We start from the raw sequence: 13,013 nt of genomic DNA on the forward strand, positions 1-13,013 counted from the left end.
CAACCCACAACAACCCCTTCTGATTATAAATAAGTGTACATATAGATTCTTGCTATGCTGATGCTATAATCATAACATTTTCTTTAACATGAAATCCAGCTGGGTACATTAAGTCCAGCTGAGTTCTCTGAGGGATGTTGCTAAGCACCCTGGGAAGTGCAGAGTCCCACATAGTACCTCAAGATTCCACTAATTCCACATATAGAATGAGTGTCCCCATTATAACAGGATGAGGAGGATCTTAAAAAGCCAGTTTTAGCATGAAAGCCTTCAACAGAATAGTAATAAATGCTTCAATGAAAGCTTTTCACCCGACATGTTCCCATAGATACAGTTTTTTTTTTCATATATATATTTATATATCCCCATCTCTTTGGTGTGAAAATGTAAAAAGCGGCGTTTCGTGGGTTTCCTTTCATCATGACTCCGCTGAGCGTACAGTACAGCTGCTGAACGCTGTGAGGGAACGTGCAGCAGCCGGGGAGGGAAATGGAAATAAGGGCGAAGAGTGTGGAGGTGTCAGAGTGGCTCGTCAAACTCCCTGCATGTACGGTGAATATTTGACTAGTGACACACGGCAGCTTGCCAGCCCAGACTGAACCCTGGAGACGGAATAAGACAAAGAAACGGAAACAAATAGATCCTGTTGACTTGAATAGATAGATAGATAGATAGATAGATAGATAGATAGATAGATAGATCGCCAGCCTGCCCGCTCGCACACCTTTAGCCCCCCCACCCTCCTCCCCCCACATGGATACCTGTCTCAGGCTTCATCTCGCAGCTCTACATTTCACGAGGCAGGGCTGACAGGAGGAGCTCTCCACAGCTGACAGCGCTGCCTTGCAGCACCAACGGAGCTGTCTGAGAGCTCACCCACATCACACCAGCAGCTAACGCCCAGTACAGACAAGCAGACGCACACATGAAGAAAGGTGATGCAGAATGTTTCACCTGATAGGGAAGCTGCCGATTTGGTGTGAGGGAAAGACAATGAGGAACAAACCAGCTGTGGCGGCTCTGCGAGGCCGCAGTGACAATATGCTGATTTGAAGGAGGTGAAATGTTTACTGTGGTCGCCACCTTAGTTCTGCTAATTGGCAGTAAATACAATGTACAACGCCGGCTGATGGAATTGTCAGTGTTAGTTTTTGCAGATATTTGTTCTGAAACGTTGTTGTGACCAACGCTGAGGTCACTGAAGAACGTGATGCCGTGGGCGGCCTTTTGTGCTTGTTTGATGTAGTGAAACAGTGGCAATGAGGTTCAGGCAACAAAACCAGTTTGTCAAATTGCATGTCCATCCATCTATCTATCCATCCATCCACCCACCCATCCATCCATCCATCCATCCATCCATCCATCCATCCATCCATCCATCCATCCATCCATCTATCTACCCATCCATCCATCCATCTATCTACCCATCCATAATCCATCCATCCATCCATCCATCCATCTATCTACCCATCCATCCACCTAGGGCTGAACGATTTATCGTTTTCTGACCGAAATTGCGATTTCAGACAACGTGATCATGTGATCGCCAAAGCTGCGGTTTTTGCAGCGCTCCTGACTCACCCAGGATCTGTTGTCAACTATTTTACACATACATGCCGTCTCCCTACCATCCTGCCAAGCTCACCAATCATACTACTCGTGAACAGGTCACGCTAACCAATCAGTATTAACCTGCTCCGTATTTGTAATTAGTCAGAAATTACTTCAACTGGACCAGAAGCGGAGTTAGGGGATTTGATCGCCAAGAAAAACAGCACGTCCGTCATTTGGGAGTATTTCGGCTTTGAGGCTGCAGACGTGCACCAGAAACGGGTACTGTGCAAAACCTGTCGCGCTAAAGTTGCAACATCCAGCGGAAACACAACCAATATATACCGGTGATATAATCTCCCGCGAGAGGGTGCATTTCACGGCAGGGGCGCTGATTACGGCACAACACCGGCACTTGAAAAATCACCACAGACATTTGCATGGCGCGTGTATGACGAAAAAGTCCGGTGAAAAGTCCGGTGACTATGATGATCAGGCCCACTGTAGCAAACAGACTACAATTACAGCATCTTTTGCCAGTGTAACTCCGTACGATAAGAGCAGCGGAAGACACCGGAAAGACGGATTTAAAAACCTCCTCCGCACGCTGGACAGAAGATATACGATTCCCTCCCGCACCGACTTCTAACAGGTTGCCGTCCCACAGCTATACGCGGAGTGTAAAGAAAAAGTGGTAACAGTTTTTGTATTTGATTTACAATTAAATTATTACAGTTAAGGATTTTTGCACATTTTAAGACAGTCAAAGATGGCTCTATTAGTTCATTTGTAATAACTGCCATTGGTCAAGGACTTTAAAGAATGAACATGCATGTTTCTTGTTAATAAATTCATTTGGAAGCAATTTTTAACTTTAGTTTTCATCCTTGCATTAGAGTAATAGCATTCAATGTTTTAATGTTACTGTACATTGTGAATATTGCACTGAAGCTTGATTTGAAGGAAATCGTGAATCAAATTGAAATCGCAATATCTGTCAGAAAAATCGCAATTAGATATTTTCCCAAAATCGTTCAGCCCTACATCCACCCACCCACCCATCCATCCATCCATCTACCCATCCATAATCCATCCATCCATCCATCTATCTACCCATCCATCCACCCACCCACCCATCCATCCATCCATCCATCTATCTACCCATCTATCCACCCACCCATCCATCCATCCATCCACCCATCCACCCACCCACCGACACCATCCATCCATCCATCCATCCATCATCCAAAGCCAACAGCAGTCATTTTCTGGGACTTTTGACTGTAAATAAATGTGTGGCGTTTAATCTGGCTGTAGATATATTTCCCTGGATCAGAGGTGACTTTCTTATCTTGTGCTACCTGTAGGTAAACATTTCCAAAGTATCAAGGTTCATGGTAATCCAAAGGTGTTTGATTGAGATATTTAACTAAAAACCTGTCAACCTCATGGTGGTAGTAGAGGAAGTCAGTTAGCTTCATCCTTTTGGGGACCAAAGTTATTTGCAATCCATTCAATCGTTGACATATTGTAGCCTGCAGCAGACTAACAACACAATTAGCCAATCACCTGATTTTAAAGGTATTCCGAACAGATACTAGCCAACGATGCTTGGTTACACTGATGCTAGGAAAATAGACGAAGGTATCCATGGCACAAAAAAAAACAGGCAAGTTTTCGAAAAAAAACTTGCCAAATCACATATTACAAAGCCAACTCAAAGAACCCAAAATACTTTATATATATATATATATATATACAACGGTTCATTTCTAGCTTCAGACTGAGCTCTTGGAATTCAATTTTCCTCTTGGGGAACTTTATTTGTTTTATGTTTAAGATATACAACAGACTTCCTTTTACTGTTCGGTGGTCCTATACTGCATGTTCCCTTCGCTTTATACGAGGGATATAAAAATGCAATGCCAAGCAGTGGACTGTCCGAAGCATGTGATGTAATAAATAGGTGGTTTCACTTCAGCAGCTTCGTGTTAAGTGCTACATGTTATGATTTTAAAGATGTTGCAATGATCGATATGTCTGCATCGGACGAGCGGAGGTTTACTGAGGGAGGAGTAGCACTAAAGCATGGTATATCTGACCAGAAGCACTTACTTCCCCTGCGTATCCTGTGGGCCATTATTGGTGGGTGTGCTCACACATCAAAGTGGCAGGGGTCTTCCAGGCTACGAAGGAATAAGAAACAAAGGAACATTAAATCACAGTGCTCGGAGCAACACACGTGTGTGTGTGTGTGCGTGTGTGTATGGGTACGCACACTTTAACGCTGCAGTGTGAGGAGAGTTCAGGACCGAGAGAAAGAGAGATAGAGGAGGACAGGCAGAGAAAGGGAGTGCAGCATCGATTTTCCCCCCTCTGAAGTGCCAGTTCATCATTCTGTGAGACACACTCTATCGATCCACTGCCTTTAGTTTGTTTGTAATTTTGGGGACTCAAAACTGTTCACAAAGATAGATCCTCTTATATGCCACTTGCCTCCGAGATGAAGAATGGAGGGATCAAAGGATGTGTGGCGATGACCTCATTTTGCGAGGTGCTCCTCATTCAGTTAGTGTTTGCGTCCTTGTTTAAGGAGGGAGCTTTAGAATGGGAGGACTGATTGTTTATGATAATACAGGTCTTGCCATCACACTTTCTGTTTTTATCCCACATTAGCACTCAAACGTTATTTTATTTTTATTACTACTGATTCGTGTACACACATTTTCCATTTTTTTTTCACTGCACGACTTTCAAAGAATAGATTTTCGTTTGTGTGTGTATCACTTATTCATCTTTTTTTCTGTAAGTCTGCATGACACTACAAAATGAAAGTTAGGTTTAGGCAAGAAACCTCTTAGTTAGGTTTAGGAAAAAGTCTTGGGATTAAAATAACCTCTAGAGTTGGATTTAGGCAATGAAACGTCTAAGTTAGGTTTAGGAAAAACATCACTTCACAACAATTTGGAACTTGGGGTGTCCAACACCGGACTCTTGGTTGAAAGTCCTGTTTTGTTGGACCCATCCTTAATATCTAATTTCTCTTAATATTTAATACTATGTTCTCAATATTTAATGTTACATCACTAGCTCTGACCCATGCATAGTCCCCGAGATGAAAATAATTTGTGTCTACCATAAAAAACGATGCCGTATTGTTTTTGTGCTAAGTGACAGAAACCATTACATGAAACCAACGGGTTGCATTGTGACTATTTAAAGAAGTGCTGTGAGTTGGGGTGCATATTAACTTAGTCAATTTTCAGGCTACGTAAGGATGATAACAAGACAACAGTAAACAAGGCACCAAAACTGCATTCTCAAACCTTTTTTTTATGATTAAAGACTAAGATGTCAACAATTTGCATCGAATAAAACATACTGGAATAGTTATGGTTTCCTTTGACAATGATAACGCCCAGACTTTTAGTCAATTAAAACTTGTTGATAACTAAACAAGAAACTAACAAGGACATTTGACACAGGACTAAGACTACATTAAATTCTAAGACTAAGACTAAACTAAATTCATCCTCCAACCCTAAACCTCTAATGGCCCCTTGAAAAGCTCTTTAGTGGATCTTTCCTTATTACTTTCAATGGCACAAAAACAGGACTTTTTCAAGCAAATAATCTTTTGTGTGGTTTGATTTGATTTGGTAAAATCAATCATGTGTGGAGCTTTTGTAAAGGGAACAAAGAAGAAGAGAGAAGCTTCCTGTGCTCGTCCTGAAGAAGAAACAGAAGCTTCCTCTCCAACAACCTCGATCTTGAGTTTATAGAAAATTCCTTTTGCTAGTTTTGAAACCAAGGTTGTGTTTTTGTACGACAATGTGTCTATTAATGTATTACAGACTTAAACTAAAAAATCCTAATTTCATAGAAAAACTGTTATGTCCAGAATAGTAGAATGGACATTAAACTGTTTCCTGTGATCATGTGACAAAAAAAAATTAGTTGTTGGTTGTCATGGTGACAACACACGTCAGTGAGGGGCGCTCTCTCCTCAAGGCTCGCTGGAGGAGAGAGGAGGTGGCTTAGGAGACGGATGGCTGGCTAGTGGGGATTTGAAAGGAAAAAATAATTTCAAGTAAGAATCGACATTCTTCTAGGATTCCAAATTGACTTGATCAGCTTCCTAACAACAAAAGCAAGGTTTTTGCAGTGAAATCAGCATGTTTTGTATGAATAACTCCTCATTTCAACTTCATGAAGCAGCCGCTCCACACTCGTTATGGCACTTTTGAATTGAGCGATGAGAATGAATAGTAACCCTGGTGCTGGGATTCTAACTCACTCCACTCTAACTGACACATTGTAACTGACACTGTAACACACCGTCCCTACCCCGTCCACAGCTGACACCCGAAGAGAACCAAGACCGTCATGGTGTGAGGACTTGGAGTAAAGGCCTTTGCACACTGAGTCCGATGCATTTTTTAATATACATTTGTTGCAAATATTAGCAAATTGAAAATGAACGGAGCCAGCAGTGAGTGATTTTTTCTTGAAAAATATAAAGCTGAGCTACTATCCCAATCGGATCCAGGTGGACTTCAGGATGATGGTGGTCCAGTTCACTGCACTGCTTGCAGCACAACTGGGACCGCACACCAGAAAGAAGACCACCAATCTCCACGATCCTCCTGACCCTGAACAGCGGATGCAGTTCTTCCCACCCTATCCCAAGCTTCTCGGCGATCGCTCGCCTCAATCTGTCCTTCATCTCTGTTTGTCATACAGCGTCTTGCTTTGAGCCACGAGGTGGATGAGCTTGTCTGATGATATTTTGGATGTTTGTAGCTCTACGGTGGCTCTGAGTGGTCAATAAACTCTCTCAATGCTATTTGACAAATTGACAAAGGAAATCAATCCTGTTCTGAAAACTTTTCTGACAGACGAAAGTTTTGTAGTCGTGTGCAAACATGATTGACTTAATGTGAGGTAGTATTTGTTTTTTAACGTGCAACAAAAAAAGTGTTCAAAGGCCTTAGGAATGTGTGGATTACTGTAATTGTTTACTTTGTTAAAGTTTAAGTTGAAGAAAGTTAATCCACAGTAACAGTGCATATTAAAAATAAATGAAATAAGATTGTGTGTGAAGAGCTTAAAATAAAAGTACAGCCCCAAGTTTATTTAGTTGTAGTTTAGTTGTGGATCTTCCATGTTTTAAATACTTCTCTCCCTGAGCTAGCAGAAGGGGATTTCACTGCCAACATTGTGTTGGTGGGAGCATATTCATCCCGAGCATTTTCTTCTTTGCCCTCCATGGCTTCCAGGAAAGCTGAGAGACAACCACCCACACACAGCCGTACCATATCATCTCAGCTGCACGTTATATATACTTACACCCCCAACCAAACAGTCAGAACAACGGAAAGCTTTCACCTCAGAATACCTTCAGAGATACCAAGAGAATACATGAAGGTCAGAACACGGCAGATACAAGAAAGCAACTCCAGGAAAACACCCTTTAACCAGAGATCAATGAGCTCACAAACAGACACCCACACACACGCACAAGAAAAAGACAAAACATCTCAAGTCTTCCAAAGAAAACCATTCTTTCTTGTTGATTTATCGTTCCAAATCACATTTCCCACTTTTATTAGGCTTGAATTATCCTTGACTACAATGTCAGCTGTATGACTGTAGCTGTCAGCATGCCAATGTTTTTTCTGAGCAAGTGCTTTAGCTTCAACATGCAAACCTAAACAAATTGTCTTTCATGTGCTATTAGTGAGTAGAATACATTAGCAAGTGCCCCAATATTAAGTGGCCATATATACACATGTATTTGGTGGAGGAAGCTAGTGTATAATGTCATTCTTCTAACCACGTCACCTGTACAGAACATCAAATACGACATAGACTCAGAGGTTTGAGTGTATTGAGTTTTAAAATGGGCCAATGGACAGTCCAGTGGTAGTCAACGTGTAATAGTACACAAAACTTCTGGCTACCCTGCTAGTGTTTTGGCTTAATAAGTGACCACGTTAAATGGCGACTTTACGCCAAATGCGTCCGTGGTTGCTTCTGTAAAAGGTTGGCATAAGTCAATAAACACAGATGACAATGTATTCAAAATCCATTGAATTGTTCAAGCCTTTCAAAGATCTCATACAATTAATATTTGAATAACAACGTGCAGCTTAATTCAGTTCATGCTCTTCATGAATCAGCTACATTGGAAAAAGACTCAACGCTCAGTATTAGAATGAGCAGTTTGGTTGATTACCACTGAATATTTAAAACCTGTAACCAAACATCAGCTCATCTCATCCTGATCTGCACACATTCAACTGGAGTCGGGTGACTCATCTAACGTGGTGCCCAGTGATTGGTTGCAACATAAGCCTGCAGATCCTAGAGATTTACTGGCACATGTTTGAGAGCTACTGTGTAAACAGAAGAAAACACATCCATCTGTTGGATTCTATCCTGCAATATGCCTCATCCAGCATGTAGGTTAAGATTGAATCAAAATATCTCAACAAACTATAAGCTGCCCTTTCAAAGCCGTCATCTCCCGCTACAGAGGAGTCCAAAGTGGCAATCCTTCCTTGCAAACGGTCTCTTCAGAAAATGATACCCATAAAAGGATTATCTGTCAAACACAGAAGATAAGTGCACTGAGATGCCGCGTTGACGTGAGTCACTGTACGTTAATGAGCCTCCGTCACATGACTGGCAGCTAAGACACTCAGGGTGCAGGTCCTGGACGTGAACAGATCCTCTTGCAATATTTGCAGCCCACAGGCAGTCTATCTGGGGTGTATCTTCATTTTCTCACTCCCCAGGTTTTTAAAATGTCATTTATGTCTAATGGCCGTGCTCGTTAGCTGCATCAGAAAAACACACTGGTCATTACCAGCTACATTTGCAGTCAGGCTTCATGCCGAACTCTCGTGTTTGAGTCATCCGTCACAGCCCTGGTTCCTTGGCAGGTGGCAACCGATATAACGCAAAGCTCAAATCTTCTAATTATCTGCAACAATCTTTATCTGCTTACATTGTGAGTGAATGTGTTTTGACGAGGCTGCTTTTATCAGTGTACCGAGACGCCCGGTGTGAAACAACATCCATCACGCTGAGGGCTGCCAAGGCCACTTGGGGGACTACACAGGCAGCAGCGCGCTAAGAATTGCACTTTACCTTGGTGCGATCCTCTTGTGGCTGGGCAACGTTGGAGAAGGAAGGGGTTGTGCATGACTGGGACTGCGATGGAGACAACAGCACTCAGCTCTCTGTTATTATTCACTTGCATCACTGTTAGACATGGACAGATGTTACAAGGGAGACCTGGTATGCTGGGGGAAAACGTCCAAAGACACCCCTTCAGAGTCCAGAAGATCAAAAGGTCATTCAAGAAGCGAGAGATCCACTTGTCACTGTCAGGTGTTCATAGAACACAACCACAGCTTGCAAGTTCCACCCAAACACTGCAAAAACAAATAACTGCTTTGGAGTCACAACACTGGATTTTTCTTTGAGATTCTGCATTGTTTTTTAGAGGAGCGGTGTGTGGGTGTGCAACAGCCTGTCCATGTAAGAAATATCGAGAGAGCGAGTGAGAGTGGGTGGGGGAGAATGTGGCTATCCTTTGTCAACTGTTCAGTGCCATTTAATGGCCTGTAAACCCCTTTGCTGGAGAAAGAACAGGCAATTAGCATACTGAGTGGATTACAAGATTGCTCTGACTCCTGGATTAATGTGTGCACTTAATCTTCTCTTTGCTAAGCGATTCTTGGATATACAGCTATTCAACGGGAACAAATGTCCCCGCCTTCCAAAACACGACATGAAAAGGGATTTCTTCTACGACGGCGTCAAAACTGAAGTACAGTCACTTTTGTTGGGGTGAATTGTCCACGTTCAACGCACATCTTTTTAATCCAAAGTCATTTCTGCTGACATTTTTCTTAAATTGACACACTCAAAGCGACACAAGTAACACAAAGCGTTACAAACAAGTCTATAAACCAACATTGTTGTGCAAGAGCGGGAGGCTTAATTTTGCCCTGATGTCACATCAGATGGGAACCTAAGCCTTGAAACAGACTAAAAACAGCCGCATTGGAGACTTGATGTTCAAGGTCCCGGTTAGACAATGAAATACGTTCCAGGAATTTGTTAGGCAAGTGTTTTATATACATGATGATCACATTTACATTTAGGTCATTTAGCAGACGCTTTTGTCCAAAGCGACTTACAATAAGTAGTGTGATCAAGTCCAAATATTCCTATCCCAATACAAATAAATTTACCAGGTATGTGCCAATGCAGAGATGGTCTGTTTTCCGCTAAATGGACCATAATTTACTCATTGATCATCATGCTGGATTGAAGTAGACTTCTCGAGAACTACAGATTGAGACCATGAAGTTATGTTTTAATGATGTTTTATTCCCCCTGCTGGGCATTACAAAGAATGCTAGTTTAGGACACTCCCGGATTGGCTTCACTTAAGTGCCCCTGCGAGTGTCCCAAGGTCTCCCTTTGTGCCTTTTTCGGGGTTTTATAAGGGAAGTAGGCCACCTCACCACAAATAAAACTCTCGCCATCATCAAAAATGATACCTTTTAATAAGATATTAATCATCAGGGAAAAGGAGCAAAGTTTAACTTTTGTTTGTCTTCATAGCAAATATGCTATCAACAAAGAATCTTTAATTTGGTGTCCTTGAACATAACAGTCAATCATTTGCTAAGTCCCTGACGCACAACTATGCCACACACCACACCGCCCCCTTGATTGCTATCCTCGGCCTATCTGCACTCTATTTTATAAACTTGGGGCTGCACTCCATATCTCCACAGTTGGGCTCCATCTGCTATCTCTACCATCGCTCCTGCATCACAATACCTATTCGCTGGCTTTGATATGATCTTTAATCCAAGCACCCCCCCCCCCCCCCACCCCCCCACCCACCCACCTGTCTGGGTGTCTGCCCACAAATGAAAAGTGCAGATAACTTTGCACCGTAACTGCTCAGTGGCGAGGCCACGGCAACCTCGGCTTCATATGGCATCATATACAGATTAAAGAGATATGTATTCGTTCACATCAGATATCTATCGGCGAAAAACAACTTCTTAATGCTTCCTAATACTGACACTTAATTCTGATATCTTGCAGTTGTTAAACATATGCCAAAGAACCATCATGTGGTAAACAACTTCAAAAACAGCTTGTTTGCTTCGAGTTTATGTGAAAATGGGCTCAGGGGCAGAAACCAAAATCCCCGCTCCTTTCCTTCTAAATATCATCACAGATTACCACCTTTGCAGCGATTCATAGATAAAAAGGCTTTTAAGATGCAACCCTTCAAAAGAACTGCTGATTCACAGCATTGTGTCAGAAGCGAACAGATGGTTGAGACATACCTTCGTGGATCCATTGAGATGAGGAGCTTGCTGCTACACTGGCATGCCGAAGCCACAGCCAGCTTTCTCCGTGTATCAAGCTTAAATCATTCAGTCATTTTCGGTGTCTAAAAGCTGCAGAAATGGTGAGTACAGGTATGAGAGGAGAGAGAAAGCCGGGATCCCTGGACACATTAAGAATGCGTTTTCTCCTTAGAAATCAATAATGTCTCATTGCCTTGAAGATCGCCAGGAATGCCATCACTTTCAATTTATTCATTCATTCTTCTCAATGAACACACTGCAGTGATCCACGGCCCTCCTTCTCCCTCCTGGTCCATCTCCTGGGAGGTCCTTTTAACTTGTTAAGATCTGTTTCTCTGCTGCCTTAACAATGGCATTTGGCTGAAAATAAGTGAACATGGCAAGCCCTGCATGCATCAGTAAGTCTGTGATGGATCCCATCGAAAGCAATGGCTATGTTTATTTATTTTCCATGATCAGGCCTAGAGTTGACATGCCGCACCGCATGATCATTGTTTCCCACATACACCCCGAGGTTAAGAAGGCACCCAGTTGTGATGAGGAATCATTGCAGCCCACCCGCTGCTGTCTGACTTCCTAGAAACCTGCTTGCGCTCACCTCAAGGTGCCCTGTTGAGACTCAGCAGGGTTCACAGCAGCACTCAAGCTCTGCAGCAGTGAGTCCCAAAACCCTGAAACGCATTTTTGAAGTTGCCTCGTCTCAGTCAATGGGATTTTAAAGAAAATGTTTTTTTGGTTTGGTGCCTTAAATAAGATTAGTGGTGAACAGTGTTCAAGTGTTGGAGATTTTGACTTTTTGTTTTTGTTTGATATAAAATATGCCAGGGGCGGGCGGTGGTGCAGTGGTTAGGGCAGCCGCCCCATGTACAGAGGCTCAACAGAGGCTCGACATTGCAGGAAAACGTCTTCTCCCTCTCTCTCCCTGTTTACACACTGTCTATATAAATAATAAAAACGTTTGATCGGTGCTCTAGCTGCAAAATAATCTTTAAAAAAAATAAAAAATATGCCAGTTAATTTAATACATTTTGAAGCTTTGATCCGTCTCAAAAATATTTTCTGTTATATTACTTGAAATCCTCGTAGCATACTGATAGCCATCAATGAAATAAATGCTCTGACAAAAATGTTTAACAGATATCATCTATGACCGTGGCAGGACTGTAAAAATCCTGTCCAACTAAAAAAGCCGGGCCGGAGCCAATAAGTAGACGGCCTGCCTGTCTGTCAAAGCTTACTTCCTGATTGCACTCGAGCTCTAGTTTGGCGTTCTGGGGGAGGGGCTTCGATCAGGACTGAATGACGGGGGCGGGACTTTCTGGTTTGGCGATGTGTTCAAAGTCTCCTGACCTACTCTGCATTTAACCAAATAAAATATGAGGATCATGAAATCAGATTCCCTTACCAGATCGGTCAGGATCAGATTACCAACTAAATGGAAATTCATGGCGCCCCCGAACGAACAAAGTTGTCACACATCTGGCAACAGCAATGTGCTTTCCCACGAGCGTGTCGATGAAGCACTAAGTTAAATTTAACTAATTTACTTTGGCTCTCTCTGCTTCGTAACATTACTACTCTACTGCTTGTCTGAATCTGAAGTTACTGCAAAACCTCACCTCTGACCACCTTTTTTCTTTTTTTCTTGTGTTAAATTGATTTACATCCTGATGGCCTCAATAGATAAAAGAGAAGAAAAAAAAACAACACAACTCTTGCATGGGACAAACTGCCTCCCGGGTAGGCTGCACCACCATCACCTTCCTCAATCTCCACCCACAAGCGATGACCCTTCATGCATAGAAATCTATCTTCCAGGCTCACAACCCAACTGGCTCTTTGTCTCGGTAACCATTGCGATTGCCAATGCCGGTGTCGGCCTACAAAAACATGTCATTCCTGCAGCCCTACTGTACGAGAGAGGCTAAACATGTCTGTGTACACCCCTCAATGATTGAAATTAGCCGTCGACTGTGGGAGTGGACCTGCTCTCAGACAGCTGCCAGCCATCCCCGGTCTCTCTGCACAGACTGAACAAGGACGTGAAACATA

This window comes from Eutrigla gurnardus (assembly GCF_963514095.1).
Source record: "Eutrigla gurnardus genome assembly, chromosome: 9".
Taxonomy (NCBI): Eukaryota; Metazoa; Chordata; class Actinopteri; order Perciformes; family Triglidae; genus Eutrigla; species Eutrigla gurnardus.